Genomic DNA, 18,900 nt, shown 5'->3' on the forward strand with positions numbered 1-18,900 from the left:
GATTTTTGTTATGAATAACTCTCAATAGAAGAATAATCAACTCAGAGAGATGGAGAAGTTTCAGGGCAAGATGAATGTTAAATTTTGAACATGTTAGATTTGGGGTATCTATTAGATAGCTAATTAGAGATTTTAAATAGGCAGTTGGTTATGTAAGTTGGTAGTTTAATATAAGGTCAGAGTAGAGGAATAAGTTGAGGAATTGTCAGCCAATGGGTGATTTTATAGCTATAAGATTAAATTAGTTCACCAATAGGAAAAGTAAGGATAGAAAAGTCAAGAATAAGGACCCAGGGCCTCCCCGGTGGCGCAGCGGTTGAGCACTGGGCTGCAAAGCTGCCCGCAGCCTCTGCAGTGCCAATTCGATCCCCAGACACTGGCAAGGGTCCCACATGGGGCACAGACCTCTCCTGCCATGCCTGCTGCTCCCCTCAGCAGTGTATTTCATCAGTCTGCCTGTTCTGTTCCCCGCTCTGGCTCTGGTGAATTCTCTCACCCTCCCGGGTCTGACTGTACCCAATGCTTGTATAAATAAATAAATAAATCTTTAAAAAAAAAAAAGAATAAGGATCCAAACTTGGCACATTCCAACATCAGAAAGTTAGTGAGAAAAGGAAAAACCTGCAAAAGATATTAAATAATAGCACCAGGATAGCAATAGGAAACCCTCATATTGATTTTTTTCTTCTATCTTAACTCTTATGATCTTAATCTAGGCCAATTTCCTTAAAATATGGTATATCCCTTTGAGGTTTTCAAATGGCAAAGGGGGTTTAAAATAGCTTCCAATTCATGGTTCTGATAGGATAATTAAGTGAGACAAGACTGTGAGTTATTTTTGTATGGTGTCTGGCATATGGGAATGTTAACTACTATTGTCATTACTATTTTTCTGCCCACTTTAGTTGACTATGAACTTTTTTTGTTTTTTTGATAAAAAAATTATATTTAGAATTAACCAGCCGGACTCAGTTTAAAGGACCCCAATTTTGTTGTCAGTACCCAAAGCATATAGTATAGAACCTGTCAAACTTATGACTTCTTCTCTCCATCAGGTCTAATCAAGGTGTGGACCCTGGTCACATCAATGTCATAGAGCTTCTTATATCCTGTTTGATCTGGTACTTGTTGGTCTTGACATCCACAAAGACCACAAGTGTGCTGTTGTCTTCTGTCTTCTTTATTGCTGACTTAGTGGTCAGAGGGAACTTGATAATGGCATAGTGGTCTTCTGGGAGCGCTCTTCTGGGATATTTTGGTTGCCTTTGGACTCTCATTGTCTTGGAAACCTGAAAATTTGGTGACTTGTGGGACTTGTGGATCTTCTTTTTCTTGTGGCTGTGGATGCCTTGTGGACACTGCTTTCTTAAACCTTCAAAGCTTTGGGAGGGGCAAGGGCTTCCTTCTCTCCTTTTGGCATCATCTTCATGAAGAGGGTCAACTCTGAACATCCTATTAGTTGAGACAGTTTTCTTTTATTCTACTATCTAGCACTGCATTTGTACATCATTAATAATTGATTCTTGAATACATAGAACAAAAAAAAATTAAGGCCACTGCTTAACCCAAAAGACTGGATTTTTATGAAATTCTAAATACAATGACACTTAGCACAAAATAAAGATTTTGCCAGGGATTCTTCCCTGATGTCTTGCACAAAAGACTACCTGGATGACCATTTTGGTCTCCATATTCACACTCTGTGCCATAAGTGGGAAAAAAACAGATTCTAAGCAATAATGTACAGACTGGTCCTTGTTCAAAACTCTCTCACTGCATTTATCTTAATCTCAGGATTCATGGGAGGAATAATGCCTCCCAATGACAACTCTGTAGAATGTCACTACCCTTTTGGACCTCAGAGCTTATATTTGTAAAATATAAAGATGATGCCTCTATTTGTAGAATGCAATGAGTGAGTGAGTGGATCTCCTGGGGTTTTTTTAATAGACAATAAAGTGATAAGAAACATAACTCAGTATTATGTTATTGATCTGTATTGGATGGGTAAGTGCACAGGTAAAGAAAGCACATACTTACCAAACACTCATTATTTGAGACATTATGCAATGCTATAATATTAAATTTCATTGAATTTTTTTGGAGTGAATGTTATTAGTATATATTTGAGAAATTACAGAACAAAGATAGGTACTCAAATCCTTCTGATCCAACTGAATGGGGTTTCCATTGCACTATGCTGAATTATAAGGTAAAGAACTACTATGAATAAAAGGTAGTGATTAGATGAAATTTTGGTGGAAAAGAAAACTATAAAGTTTTGTGTTTTAACCACCTAGAGGGACTTCTAGATTGTTCTAGAATTATACTATTATGAGTTTACATTTTGGCACTCTAAAGGAAATTCTCAACTGGATCATTAAACCAGGCATTCCTGCTATAGACCACTGTGATTTCACCCCTTCAGTTCAGTATTACAAACTTGCTTATTTTTAATCAAAAAAGGAAATCAACATTCAAACTTCCTATATAGAAAATAGCAGAATAAGAACTCAACTAATAAGATCCTTTATTAGTAATTAGTTTTGTGTTTGGTTCATTAATAATTGATTTTGGTTTTGGTACATACACCCCACTTTATAGAAAAAGAGATCAGTAGAAAACAAGTGTATTTCAGAGGCTTAACGTCTGCATCAAAAAGGCAATTTCAATCCTGATCGAAATGCATTCAGGGATTCAATTAGGTATACCTTCTATATCTACATTTACTTGACTGCACAATGAGAATTCTTATCTTTAATCTTGACCTGGGGGCACTGCAAGATAATGATTAAATATATTCACTAAACTGTACTTACTAGGGCAGAAAATTGAAATAACATACCTCAGAAAGATTTTTTAACAAAGACTGAAATTCTAAAACGGCTTTCTAGTTAATCTTCAGTTAACAAAAAAAAAAAAAAAAATTATACTCTATCTCACCACTACAATTTGTGATGGAAGATAACATAAAATGAACAGTATTTGTCTCCATATGATTCATTTTAGCAAACATTTGTTCAGTGCCAGGTATGTTGTTAGTAGTCAGCAGTATATGAAAATAAATATGAAAAACCTATATTGTTTGGACCAAGGTTAACAAATCATAGCCCACAGGCCAAGTCTATTTGTGTGGATCATGGGCTAAGAATATAATGTTTTTACATTTTGCAATTATTGGGGATAAAAATCAAAAGAAGAAAAATATTTTGTGAAAATTACATGAAATTCAAATTTCTATGTCCATAAAGATTTTTATAGGAATATATTTATACTCCTTCCTTTACATTTTATCTATGATGCTTTTACACTAAGATGGCTGAGTTGAGTAGTTGAGACCATTTGGTCTACAAAGTTCCCTATGCAAAAGTTTGCCAGTCATGGGGTCTTCCTGGTGGTACAAAGGCTTAAGAGTCAGCACTATGAAGCAATCCACAGCTACTGCAGCACAAATTCCATCCCCTGGCCAGGGAGCAACCCACATGGCACAGCAGACCTCTCTTGTCTTGCCCGCTGCTCCCCTCAGCAGTATTTCATTGACTCTCTAAGAGGGTGGTCCCCAGAAAAAGGGGAGGTTCCAGATTTCCTGTCCCACCCAAAAGGAGGGTGGAGCTGAGCAGGGAGAGAAGAAGCTGCAGAGGACACTGAGGAAGGAAGGAAGGAGGATGGAGAGCCAGAAGGAGACCTGGAGGAAGCACATGGAGCAGAGAGACATGTGAAGAAACTACGCTTGCCTTTTGGTTGTGGACTGGTTGACACAGATGTGGGTGAGACTTGTGAGGAGGTGACATTGGCAGTTTTTGTCTTGATTTTGATTTTGCTCTTTTCCTCCCAGACTTGTCTGGTTGTTTCTGATCCTTTTCTGTGGGTCTCCTCTGGAAGATGCTTCAGACCTGTGGCAGGCTTTGGGGCCTTGCTCTGGGCCAATCCCCTTGGGTGGACTTATACCCACAAAGGGACATCTAACTTTGGGTGCTTGATTTAGAAACTATATTCTTTGCCTTTCCTGTATTGTTTATTAATTGTATTAAAGTTCCTTTTCATTAAAGTCTCATGTTTTGTGTTGATGCAGCAGATGGCAGAACCTATTTAGACCAAGCAGGTTTGCAGGGTCTGGGGTGGCCCTCTCCCTGCCCTGTAACAAATCCACCTGTTGTGCTCCCCACTCTGTCTCTGGTGAATCCTCTCACCCCCCCACACCTCTGGCCTGTACCCCAGTTCTTATATGCATAAATAAATCTTTAAAAAAAAAGTTTGCCAATCTTTGCAAATCTTTAAAAAAAAAGTTTGCTCACAATCTACCATGGGACAATACACATATGCACTTAGTTTCCATAATTTGATTAGTGCTATAATTGAGGTATTATAACAGGGAAGTTTTTCCTTCTACCTGTACAAGTTGGAATTTAATGTGTATTTTAGTGAAAATGAAGGTAGTGAAGATGATGACACAGATTCCAAACAAGGACAAGACTAATGGGAGCACAGTGTAAAGGCAGAGAATAGCAAACCAATATTGTGTCTGGGATTTCTGTAAGGTATATAGAAAAGAGAGTGATGAAATTAAGAAACTATGGGAGATAAGATTAGGATTCTAATCCATTCAAAGATTAGTTTCTCCTGTAGATGATCATTAGAGATTTTAAAGCAGAAGTACTTGATCAGCTCTGTGTTTTAGAAAGATAATTCTAGCTCAAGGGTGGAACCAGAAGAAGGACTAAAGGAAGGAGAAAGTAAAGGTAGAGAAACCAGATAAGAGGTCTCATGACAATCCCAGGTTAGAGATGACCAGATAATCTATCATAGGAGGGTAGAGTAGAATCCAGAGGTGCAGGAGCATTTCAGACCAACAAAATTGATGACTGAAACTGGATTTGATAAAAAAAGAAAGGTTCAAGCTGACATGAAACTTGACTGGATTTCTGGGCCAAGAAGCATATTCAAACATGAGTTCCTCTAGGAAAAGATCCTTGTCTGTCTCTTTCATTGTTCTATTGCAGGATATGAAACAATATCTGACAATATCTGACTCTTCACAGTAGACACTCAGTATTTGCTGAATGAATAAATAAATGAATACCATGAAGTCAGATAGGAAAAAAAGACTAAAAACAGCTTTGTTAGAAATGATTGGTGCTCTCTTATATGTACTTTCAGTGAAAATAAGATGACAAACAAACTTTATTTTAGGTACATGAGACTTGAGGCACCTGTGGACATCTGAGATGAGCAGCCCAGCAAAGTACTTTGAAAGAAAAGCCCGAGTATCCCTGGTGACCCAGGGGTTGAGTCTGAGCACTACTGATGGAAGAGAAGAATAGAAAAACTAGAAAGGAGATACAAGGTTAAGAACATTACTCACACAAGGAGGTAGGGGTAGAGGGGATTAGAGTAAGCCACTAATGCAGTTATAGAAAACAAGACCCTTAGGCATCAATGCCCAGATGAGGAGGTGCACTACCCTGAAACTATCAGACTGCTATAGGGAGTGTCAGGACCATAAACTATCCACCCACAAAGATGAGCCCCTCCCTGAAGATGATAAAACCTAACACTGCTACCACAACGGGGCAGCGGTCCTTCTGCTCACCTGTGACTATGCAGGTACTTCCTTTCACCAACTCTCTCCCTCTGCAGGGCAGCAACCTTCCTGCTTGCCTGTGACCTGCACTACGCAGGGGCATCTCCTCACTGACCTCCCTCACCGGAGGTGGCTCTCCTCAAGGCCACCCACCTGCAACCACACAGGCCTCTCTCAGCAAACCTGTTCCTACCCCTTTCAGGGAAGCTCTTCCTGCCCGCTTGTTTCTATGCAAGTGTCTTTTACTCTTCTGTCCTTTTCTCTAATGAACCTGCTCTTTAAATATAACTAACGTCTCTGCCTCGTGGAGAAACTGGCCTGGGGAACTGGCCGTGTGCCGCTGAAAAGGGAGCTCTGGTGAAACCTTTCCCAGAGTGAACCCAAGGACCCCGCACTCAAAACCCACTGACTCCAAAAACCAACATCACTATCACCTCTACGAACCAGAGTTCAATCCCTGGCCAGGGAGCTAACCCACATATGTTGCAGCAGACCTCTCCTGTCTTGCCTGCTGCTCCCCTTAGTAGTAGTGTATTGCAATAAATCCACCTGTCCTGCTCACCACTCTGTCTCTGGTAAATGCTCTCATCCCCACACCTTTGGCCTACACTCCTGTTCTTCAACACACACACACAAACACACACACACACACACACACACACACACACTCTATCTCTCTCTCTCTCTCTTTTAAAAAGAAAGAGAAAGCCTAATGCTTAGCTGAGAAACCCTGATGACTTGAAGGTCAATAGCACAGAGATACTCAATGAACTCACTGTGTACGTATGTAAGAAACAAAAACTGGAATTTGCTTTAAAACTGTGCTAAGCATTCAGTGAACAGAAATAAACCAAAATAATTATATTGCAAAACAAAGACTTGTGTCTCCTATTGTTAGGGGGAAATGATGTCCTGAGTTAATCCCATACAGGCTTTGTGGACCCCACCCCCACTCCAGACTAAAGCCATCAAGACTCTGGGAAAGACAAATCCCATCACCACCAAGGGAGGGTGGCTGGGACCTGAGGGTGGAGTTGGGCAGCCAGGTTGGATATAAAAAACCAAACACGTGGGCCTTGGGCTCTCTCTGGCTTGCGAGCTCGCCTCCTGGCTTCACCGCTCCTGGCTGGCGGCCAACTCTGAGAGCGCCATTTTGGGATTCCTGATCGGCGGATCGGGTAGGACTCATTTAAAACTTTGTCTCCCACTTTTCTCCCAGAGCTGTACATTTCCTCATTTCCCCTTCCCTTGTAAATAAACCTTTTATTAACCTTTCACATGTGCCTGCAGTAGAGCATTGATAAGTCCTTTTAAACGCGCGGGTGAGGACCCACAGTCAGGCACCCCTTTTTGTATCGGGGTTGCTCTACAACACTATTGTTATTGGAAAGTGGATTAAACTCCAATTCCCCAAGGCCAAGTTCACTGGGCTTAGTCCACTCCAAGGTGAAAGCACATGGCAAAAGATTAGTAGGATTTGGTTTCTTTCTACCATGAAATTGAGGTTTGGGGGAAACACAGCATTATGAAAAGTGAAACAATCTGATACTGTTGGAATTCCTGGGCTTTAATCCAATAGTGTGCCTTATACATTTTCAAGAGAAGTGTACATTTGATGCATTTTCTAAACTTATTTGACTACAAAGTAATTTTATTGAAAGCATCATAGAACTAGTACACCATGGAAATTACTTCAAGAAACAACATACAAATTATCTGCAATAGCAACAAATCTCTTTGTAAGCAATTTTGCCTAATGATATCTTTCAATAACCATTTATTGGCTGAGGATGAGCAAATTTATATCTCTAGTCGAACTCTTTCTATCCATTTGAATGTCATGCAAGCACTAAAGATTGTATATGTCAAAAACAGACATGATCATTTCCACCTAGATTTCTTCCCAACACACACACACTCACTCACATAGAGTCTTCTCACGAGTACACGTAATCTCAGGAAAAGGTATTACCAAGTGGTCAAGTTGCTTAACCAGGAAAAGCAGGGGAAATTTTGGAACTATTTTTGTTCCTTACCATGGATACCCATTCACTAGTGCCTGATGCAATTACTTCTGAAATATCTCTTAATTAAAGGCCCTTTTCCCAAGCTCTCCACCTTAATTCAAACAATGGCCCCTAACATATCTCTAGTTGTGCTTCGTTCCAGTCCACTCTGTAACCCACACAGAGATTCACATGTATTTATACAGTTGTCAGAATGCATGGAACTGAAATGCCCAAGATGTGTGCATGCTATTTTTTATAAATTTTACATCAACAAATATGAATATTTTGGTGGCTTGATAGGAAGCAATTCAGGTACCTTTAAATAAGATTAGTTAGTTACTGTGATTTTCTAATGTAAATCATTGCTGAAATAATCATTTTGATTAATGAACTGAATGAATCACCTAAAATTCTGCTGTCATTAATCAGTGATCTTCTCATGGTCTAAGTGCCAAAAAAGCTCAAACAAATCAGATTAGTACATGCCTAACAAAAAGTAAACACACATGTAAACCTCAGCACTGTCAGGTAAGATTACTTTGGATAAATATTTTATCTCCAGTGTACAACCAGGGTTGGCTTAAGGACCACAATATGGTGCCCCAAAGGTGTCTTTTTACTAGTACAAGAAAGAAAGATCTAGGAATTACAGAGAGAATTACACATGCATGCCCCTATATTCTATTATACATTTGGTACGAAGCCCTCTTAGTCTGCCTTAAAGACCATAGAGAAAACACAAGCCTTTTCCCCACAAATCTTTTTTTTAATTCATATCATCAATTTTGATATTATCACACATATTGGAAAAAAATTACATTTCCAAAAGAACTTAATTTTTCTTTCACTCTGAATTCTTTCAAACGAAGCCCGCCTATTCAAGAAACAAAAAAAAAAAGCAAATGTAATTGTGATATTAGTTAAAAAGTATTCATCAAAACCAAAATAAGAATAACTTCAATAAACTGCAAGTTTAATTTCCTCATGTAGGAGTCTCGATGGAAGTTTCCAAGTTTAACAGGACACTCCAAAGCACTGAGAATCCAGGATTTTCCATATGTTGACTCCAACTTCAGCTGGCAACTTCCATCTCTTGATCTAATGACAACTTTAACTCTTACTATCTGTGATGGCTAATTTTTATGTATCAAACTGACTGGGCCACAGGGTGCCAAACATTTAATCAAACAGCATTCTGAGTACATGCAGTCTGTGACAGTGTTTTTGGATGAGATGAACATTTGGAATGGTAAGTAGATCTTTCGGCAATTCCAGGGAAGATAATGCCTCACTGGTGAGGGATGAATACAGGGAGAGTCTCTCACACAAAGTTTTGGGTTCTGTATCCTTCCAATTGTTCTTAAAACAAAAATCAGGGACTCCCCTGGTGGTGCAGGTGGTTGAGCGCAGCACTGTGGAGATGTCCGTAGCCTCTGCAGTGCAGGTTCGATCCCGGCCGGCCGGTGAGGGTCCCACACAGTGCGGCAGACCTCTCCTGTCTCGTTTGCTGCTCCCCTCAGCAGCGTATTTCATCAGTCTGTCTGTTCTGTTCCCTGTTCTATCTCTGGTGAATCCTCTCACACTCCCACGCATCTAGCCTGTACCCTGGTTCTTGTATAAATAAATAAATAAATAAATCTTTTAAAAAAAATCAAATAAAATGATCAGTACAGTGTAGATCTGTGGGTACCTCAAAAGAGGAGTTCCTGGTATAGGATGGGTAAGAACAGAGTTGTGAGCTCCCCAAAATTTCCTCCATCGGCACAAGCAAATAGGACAGGTTGGAGATAGGGAAATTATGACTTGGCAACTGTAGTGTTAATGGGCAAAGAATCTAAAAACTGTCATCAGTTCAGAAACTCTCTTACTGCTTCTGGATATGGCCACCTACTGCCACAAAAAGCTAATAAAAGGGCCTTTGTTGCAGGAAAAAAAAAGGGGGGAAAAGCAATGTGTTCTAACCAACAGGGGAGAGGGAGACTGTCCAGTTACCCATCGATGGTGTAAGGTGGCAATGCAGTTACAGAAGCTGGCCGAGGCCTGCTGCTGCTGAGCTCAGGGGTCCCCTCACCCTGGGAGGGGAGAGACGCCTGCTGGCCTGCTGCTCAACGGGGTGGCTGTCTTCTGCAGCAGCCCCATTGAAAAAAAGGAAGCCAAGCGGCCTGTGTGGCTCCTTTATAAGGCTCACAAAATGGCAGCTCAGCTTCAATCCCTCCCCAGCAGGCCCCTTACTCAGGACATCAGAAATCGAGTCCAGACCATGGCACTGTGCAGGCATCATCCCCTCTGGTTTGGACAATACAGAAAACGGGGGCAGAGTCCCACCCTCACTGGGCTGCTCCAACAGTAGGTCCTTCTTCCTGTTCCCCATAACTCAGAGCCTATGCTTGAGGGTGTTTCAGCTCCAATATGAAGGGAAGAGGGAAACAGTTTTAGAAGCCTTTCTCCTTGAGCTCCCCATTCCATACTGGAGAAGGAAATCTAAGATCACGAGCATTCCAGAGGTGTGCCAAGTCACTCTCAGCAATCAATAGCTTGGAATTGGGCGTCTGTGCCACAGCTGCCTCAGCAACACATTACCCATGCTGCTGGCCAGCCTAGGAATGGTAGAGGAACGGAAATTTTTTTAAGATTTATTTATTTATACAAAAACTGTGGTACAGGCCAGAGGTGCAGGAGGGTGAGAGGATTCACTAGAGACAGAACAGGGAGCAGAACAGGCAGAAGGACCGAAGTACACTACTATGGGGAGCAGCAGGCGAGACGGAATTTTAAGAAATGAGTTTTCTAAATTGTTTCTAAAATTTGACTCTCTAATCTGATTAGATTTAAAGACACTAACCTCTCTATTTCTAATAATAAAGGGAGCATTGGTAGCCCATGATCTAACCTACCAATAAAGATACACAAAATATTTTAATATTTCCACTGGATATTTCTAATCAATTACATATAAGATGCAAGGAGCTAGATGACTCTATGACACTTTCAAACACTTTGGATACTAAAAAATATAGTGAATTTTCCTGGTTGCTCTAATGTCACTGGACACAGTGGTGAAAGAAAAAGATGAGTCCAGGGATTTGATTTCCCACTTCAAGGACCACAAAAAAGATGGGAAAAACTTCTGTGTGTGCCTAAAACAAACTCTACCTCCTGTAGCCACAGGGCTGAGATTACAGAAAATCAAACACACAATCTTAATTCTGTGACTTGGCTGGATTACAATGTTGAACTGCAGGGTTGAATATAAAGTCGAACTCCTAACCTCAACTCCTAACCTCACTGAGTGCTTACAGTTAAAGTGAGGACATTGATTGGGAAATTTGGATTAGGGACATGTGGGCAGACCTTGATGAAGCTGGGGAAACTGATCCCCTAAATTCTGATGTCTTCTTTGCCAGTGGAAGTAGCTTCCCCACCCCCAAAAATGGTGGTCTCTCCACCCTTGTATGGGGGCTGACACTGAACTGTAATAAACTCCCTTGAGGCAGCTGCCATGAAAGACAGGCCTACCTCCTCAAAATCCACACACTGTCCTCTTTGCTTCTCGACCTAGGTCAGGCCTCAAGTCTCAGCAGGCCCCTAAAGATGCAGTACAAAGTACAACCCATGTAAAGTATACTGTACTTCCAAAGAACTACTGCAGTTTACTAGTTTATAGAGACAGAAATCTGGGAAATGTGTTCAAAAGAATATGAAAGGTATGGGATGAATGGATATTGAAAGTATGGGATGATGGTGAAAGGAAAATCATGTGGATCAGTTCAAATTTATTGCTATGGGTTCACTAAACTGAGATTCTGCATTTAATGTTGCAGTCCAAAGAGTTAGAAAGGGTTCTAACATTTCCTTGGGTTGATAGAAACACAGCAAAAGGTGACCCACAGTGAGTAATTTATAAATGCTGGATCTGCCTTGGTTTATTTAATACAGCAATGGGATTTACAGACTTGGAATGATGAGAAGGTTAGAGTGAATTTGTCATTTAAGACCAGATCTTCCTCATTGAGAGGAACAAGAAGACATATTATATACCACAACTGTAAGAAATGAAATTGGGAAGGTAGTCAGGCCTCCATGCAGAGCTCTGTGCTCATTCTTCCACAGGTCAGACCTCCATGGGGGCTGCAATCACTGAATGGGAGACCCATATGTAATGGGAGGAATTAGATTCCAGGGCTCCAGGGCCCAAGTGATTAGCATTTAACCACCAGAGGTAAGGTGGGTGTGGTTAATGTAATGGATGGCAGAGTGAGGTTGGGTGTGCAGAGCAGCAGTCCATCAACAAGTTGAAGAGGTCTATCTGTAACGGGGCCAAGCAAGGCCTGAAGGCATAAATGAGTGATAGAAAGAATACACGTGGGCCCCACTCCAACTAAACTGCCTTCTCTCCCGCTATGTACCTGTGATTTCATGGGAGTTCCCTCTGTTCAGTTGACAAAGAGAAGACTTGGACTACAAATTACCAAGGAGGGAGTGGATTAAACAACAAAGATTAATTTCCCATAGCTCTAGAGGCTGGAGGTCTGAGGTTAGGGTGCTAGTCTGCTTACATTCTTAGTAAGTGCCTTCTTCCTGGTCTACAGAAAGAGCCATCTTCTTGCTAACTGGTTCTCTGGTCTCCTCTTAATCCCACTTATGAGTGCTCTACCATCACAAAAAGCTAATGACAACAATTAATAATTAAATAATTAATTTGAAATAATTTAAGAGTTAACAGAAAGGATCAACAATCCAAACGAGGTTCCTTGAACAAATTAAACTAACAATCTGAGAGACTGATCTTGAAAAGACAAAGAGACGCAATATAAGAAAGTGGAAGAAGACTATCAGTGAAGAAACAGGGATTTTTTAATAGATTATAAGACAATACTGTGATCTTTTTAATTCCAAAGGAACTGTGACTGGGGATCAGAGGGGTTTGAGGTAATACTCCCCACTTCAAGTGCCCTGTGAGAAGATGACATCGCATAGGTTATGACTTCTGTGATTATGACAACTACACTCATAAGCCAACAAAATGAATTTATAATTAATATGATTCTTTTTAATAGAAAGTTAAAATTATAGCTTATTTTACCTCTACTCCTCACTAGAGAAAATTGGTCACTGTTTCAACTGTGTTTATTTCCTTCCAAAGTATTGTGAAGTTGCTTGGTTAGCTTTTTATTAGGTTAAAAATATATTATTCATTTCTAAAAACTATGTAATTAAAGTCTTTTGTAAAAACTCTAATAAACTTAAAATACTGAAAAATGAAGTAAAAAAAGACAATGGGTTTATAAGTGCCTCACACTTAATGAACCTATTTTACAAGTTCATATACATTCACCTTAGCAAGCTTTGGTAACCTCCCTTGCAGATAAAAATTTGCTGTTTGCATCCATGGGACTTCATGGACAGGAGAGTTTCTGGGGTATCTGATATAGACTTGGTCAAATTTAACTCAGTTTACAGATAAAAATGAACACAGCATGAAAGCATGTGGGATAAAGGACAGTATAATATAAGGACAGGATCTGAAGTTAGGGTTCTGGGCCCAGCTCTGTTTCTCCCTCGGTGCTTGGCATGTACAAGCACTTGCATCTTACTGCACCTCAGCTTTATGAGTAGGATAATAATAGTACCTACTGAATAAAGTAATGGGAGAGCCAAATGACACAGATGTGTAACTCTTTTAGCCTAGTGTATATTATGGTGAGCATCCGGTAAATACCTGCCATTATTGTTGTTAGTATCATCAGATTCATCTTGTAAAGCAGTCTGGATCTAACAGATGCTCTCATGAGCCATCTCACTTCCTACAGAAGTGCTTCATACCTGATGACCTGTGCCTTTCATATTCTGGATGAAACATGCCTGTATCATTGGCCATATTTGATCAAAATGGTCACACAGATCTACCTAAAGCATTAAGCATTCAAACAGCCTATCTTTCATGATTTCTTTCTTTAAAGAACTTTTATTGTGAAAAGATGATCTTTCTCTTAGTATAAATAATTTAGAGGGTGGTAGTTTGAAGGGACGGTTGTGAGTTGCAACCTCATGTTCCCAACGCAACATCTTTCTGTTGCCTGCTGGGTCCCCTTCATGCAGGGTCATTTGGGAAATACACAAAGATAAGAAAAACAGTAAATAAACGGCATCTTGACAGTTACAGTACAAAGCTACAAGGAGAGTTAAACAGAATTTCAGCAAGAGCAAAATACATATGAAGAAATGGAGATAATAAAGCTAGCAGAGGGAATAGTAATCCAATAATTCCTTCCTTTCTACTCTAGGGAAAACATCTCCATACTGAATACGTTCTTCCTCACACTCTCCACAAGATGAACTAACCCCAAGTCTATGTGTTGGAAGTGGGAGGATGAGAGAGCACAGTGGCAGAAAATGCCTGCTAATAACTAAACATGGTAATTCAATCCAATATTCATCCTGCTAGGAGAGAAATCAAGAGGGCAAGAAATGCAGACAGATTATAAATATGAATGTAAACACACACACACACTAAACTCAATGCCTGATAGTTTTTAAAGATTCTTAAGAATCAGACTTTACATCTATCAATAGATTGTATTATCAAATCAAATCCCTAAGCTGCAATTATAGAAATATGCCTTCTCACAAGTCTCCCTAAATTTCCATCTGTTCATTTTCCATCATCTTAAGAGATGTGGTTTTGAAAAACATTTCACAGCAACAAAGGAAATCAGTGAACATTTTGGGATCAGTGTCTATGCTGAAACATCTAACCCGATCCCAATCTTTGATTTCTCTGGTACATAATGACTGATATATTCCGAGTTGATTCTAACATATCCACACCCTTCACAATCAGTCACTTTAGTCATTGAGCAATGGTGTTGCAGAATGCTCCACAAGAGAGACATCTTTGCCCTACCAGGAGCCTCATCTAAAGGATAACTGGCTGAGTAATGTGATACAGAATGAATAGGAATGACAGAGAAGCAAACAGGGAATGCAACATCAGGCTAGAGGAATTATGTCAAGTAGGAATGAGTTAGAAAAAATTGATAAGGAAAAAAATCTTGCTTAAATTATCAACTCCAATTGTGACCCCACAAATATGAAATGTTTCTACCTCCTGCAAGTCTTGGGGAAGTTCCCAAGTCACAGAAGTTCCCAAAATATTGCCCACTGCCTGGAAATATTGTTTTTCCTCCATAAACCTCTGGGCCTAAAGTAAGAATTTCTCACTCTCACATTCACCATAACCACATGCCAGACTCTATGTTTGCTGGGATTATGATAAAGTTCTATTAAGGACTTACTTAATGTATATATTCAATATCCAGACAAATCCATAGTTAAAATTCAATTATTTTGAGAGAACAATTGAAACAATCTACCTTACTTTTTAAAGTTATGTTCTCTACTTCAGAGTTCTTGCTAAGATGGGGGGATGCAGTATTTCAGAAATTGCAGAGTTGTTATAAGTCATTAAAAAAACTTTTGAAATTCTATAATATGGAAATAACCCTGGCCCAACAACTGTTAACACAGACATTAATTTGAGAATTCCATTAAACTTTAAGTCTTAACTTTAATGTCGTCTTGAAGGAAAGTCAAACAAGAATTTAAATTTCCTCCAACTTTTTGAAGATTTAAAAAATTTTCAATACAATTTAGATTAATAAACTCAAGGCCATAAAAATAAAGAGGGCTTTAGTGTTGTATGGTGGACAAAAATTAGACGTCTGATGATGCTCATGACATATTATACACAGATGCTGAATTATAATGCTGTACACTTGAAAATTCCATAATCTTGTGAATAAATTCTACCTCAATAAATATTTATTTTAAAATGTTATAATGGTAATTTTTATGTATATATTGCCACAATATAGTTTTAATTTTTTTTAATGCCACAGAGCATACTTAAAATCAAGCTAATCAACTAATCTCGTCATGTTTTGTGCAAAGGACTCAGGAAGAAAGCTAGAAAATCTCAATATTAGAGTTTGGGCAATCTACAGCGACATCTCTACAAGACCAAAACAGGCTGATCTCCGAAGATCAGTTAAAGCCATCACAATGTCATAAAGAAAAAAATTTCCCATTTTTTAAAAATATAATTAATTTACAGCACTCTGTAAGTTTAAAGTATACAGCATAATAATTTGACATATAGATCTATTGTCAATAATTACTATACTTTCAGTTAACCTCTATTATCTCTTATAGAGACCCAAAAAACCCAAAATACCCTAAAAACAAAAACAAAGCAAAACAAAACAGAAAGCATATTATTCTCTTGAGCTGAGAACTCTCAGGATCTATTTCGTACATATCATATATCAGTGCTATGTAATCATGGTGTACTTCAAATACTATTTTTTGCCTAATCAAATATTTCCCTTTCCAGAAAATTTTTTGTCTCTAATGTGCAGCACCAAAATTTAAAAATTTATGCTCTTCCTCTAAGACAACAAATTAATTCACCTTGATGGTTTTCCCTCACAATGGTTCAATTAGCAAACACTGTAATTCATTTATTAAACAATGTTCATCATACAATGTACAAATACAACCACCTAAACTTTAGATAAACAAATATATTTTGCAGAAAATTAGCAGATCAAAGAGTTAATAGCTATGTAATTTTTGAAAAATCAATCTCCTTGATTTCCTAAGCTGTAAAATAGGAGGAATAGTAATAAAAACAGATACCACAGAATCAACCAAAGAAAGAAATGAGATAATGTGAAAGCACCACCTCTGGCACCACCTCATGAGGACGTAAATAATTTTTGAGGACTCAAATAACTTTTGATCATGTGAATGAGTAAATACAAATGAAGCAAATGGAAGAAAATCAAGAAAGAGAAATGTCAACATTTTCTTTAAGCAACCATATCCATATGTCTTCAAACACATGATTTCATCTGATTGTAGAAGATTTTATGCAAAATGGGTGTGGAGATTTACAAGATTGGACCTGAAATTAACTTATGTACTCAGACATACTATATGTTGTACTAATTCTAAAATAATCAAAGCAAAAATAAACAAAATGACACCCATAAAATACACAGACAAGATGATACAAGAGAAACCACATATAATTGGATAATAACCACAACTGTGAATAGAATGCAATTGTGAATCACAAAACATTTGCTTGCTATGTTCCTTTCTCTCTCTTTTTTTTTTTTTTGGTCCCTTTCATGGAAAAAAGGTTTGTTTTTCTTCAAAATAAAAACACTGGTTTGTGGTTTGGGTGATTATTTTTTTCACTCTTTGTGTAGAAAGGTCAGAGTGACTATCAACCCAACTATGAAAGGGTTATAGTTTCCGGCTCTGGAAATTTGATTGTTGAACAAAACAAAAAAGAGACCACCTTGTATCGCTGAAGACAAAACAAAAAAGACACTATGTGTTTCCAACTTGTATATCATAAGGAATTTTGATCACTTTGGCATTAGTGTTAGAGAAAATGTTATGTGTTTGTTTTCCTGACACTTTAAAAGTTATTTCTTATATCCAAATAAGAAAGGAACATACCTCCCATAACAAAAATTTTTTAATAGAAAGGTAAACAATCCATTGGATGGTTTTACAGTAAGTGACTAAACTCTGCTAATTTTTTAACTTAAAGTATATGGAAATTAGGTTGCATAATGGTAACGTCAACATGGTTGCTGCCAACGAGACAATATTTTGCTCGGATCCATGGTAATGTCACAGTCGTCACATGTATGGAACAAACCTCCAGAACATTAAGTCATATTTACCTCATTAGGTAAAACTCAAAAGTATCACTACAGATCATTATAGCATAGGAGTTAATTTTTTGAAAGATTTATTTATTTATGCATACAAGAACTGGGGTACAGGCCAGAGGTGTGGGGGGCATGAGAGGATTCACCAGAGACACTGCTGAGGAGAGCAGAACAGGCAGACTGACTGAAATACACTACTGAGGGGAGCAGCGGGTGAGTCAGGAGAAGGTTGCTGCACCATGTGGATTGCTCCCTGGCTGGGGATTGAACTCATGCTGCAGAGGTTGCGGACAGTTTCATAGGTTGCATCTTAACCCCCTGCGCCACCAGGGAGGTCCCAAGAGTTAATTTAATAAACTTCTTACTACTCTAATTTAGTAATGACCACTAAATTACATTTTCTCAATAATCTGTGTGAGATTTTTAAAATGTATCTGTAGTGATCCATCATGTCAGTTCATTCTGAAATGATGAAATTGCTTCATTTTCTCTGTAAAAATATCATCTACCTTATATTAGATTCTGTAGAGGAAATAAATATTTTTCTGATTCTGTGAGTTTTTCACAAAAATCAATTCACCCACCTCTGGTCAAAATAAATATTAAAAGATGGTATCTACTTAGATCAGAAAGTACGCATTATATCTGATTCAACAGTTTTGTTTAAATGGCTAAAATTATAATTCTGTGTACCTATTTAATTTTTTGTATTTTTAGATGTCAGCTTTTAAGAGAAAAATATTTTTGTTTCTCTTTTAAGAGAATCTCTGTTTTAAAAGAAGATGGAAGAGACATTCAGGATTATATATATACATATAATGAAAATAAGTTAAAAAAAATACATAATATTGCTAAGGCAATACTTAAGAAAACTAGAGTTAACTAACTAGAATTTAGAAAGGGAAGTTGTACCTCCCTGGTGGTGCAAGGGGCTAAGCACCACACTATGAAGCAATCCGCAGCCTTTGCAGCACGAGTTCGATCCCCGGCCGGCCAGAAAAAAACCCACATTGTGCAGCAGACCTCTCCTGTCTCTCTCACTGCTCCCCTCAGCAGTGTATTTCAGTCAGTCTGCCTATTTTGTTCCCCACTCTGTCTCTGGTGAGTCCTCTCACCCATCGCATCTCTGGCCTGTACCCCAGCTCTTGTATGCATAAATAAATAAATCTTTAAAAAAAATAGAAAGGGAAGTGGTTCACAGTTTCAGAGAGGGATGTTCTGATGGGGATACTTGGTATAAGTATTTCTCATTTATTAAACTTTCTTTTTTTTTTTTTTTTTTTTTTGTAATGAGGTAACATTAATTTACAACACTGTATAGGTTCCATGCTTTTATTTCCTTAACACACCCAGCACCAAATGACAAGTAACCATCTACCAACTAATTGGCTCTTTCTACTCATTCCCTCCCCTCTCTTTCCTTTCTGGCAACCACCATTACATTGTCAGAGTCCAAGGATTTGTTTTTCTTTTTTATAGCTTATAAGTGAGTGACATCATATGGTATTTGTATTTCTCCTTCTGACTTATTTGACTTAGCATACTCCTCCTCAAGTTCAAG

The 18,900-nt window shown here is 38.5% G+C and overlaps 1 pseudogene; it reads right to left on the bottom strand.

Annotated features, from left to right (window-relative positions):
• Window positions 1–1,032: 1,032 nt before the first annotated feature.
• On the bottom strand, window positions 1,033–1,423 carry LOC129146891 (60S ribosomal protein L23a-like; annotated as a pseudogene).
• Between the last annotated feature and the right edge of the window lie 17,477 nt (window positions 1,424–18,900).

This window comes from Talpa occidentalis, unplaced genomic scaffold (genome assembly GCF_014898055.3).
Source record: "Talpa occidentalis isolate TD23 unplaced genomic scaffold, MPIMG_talOcc4v2.1 talOcc4.5, whole genome shotgun sequence".
NCBI lineage: Eukaryota > Metazoa > Chordata > Mammalia > Eulipotyphla > Talpidae > Talpa > Talpa occidentalis.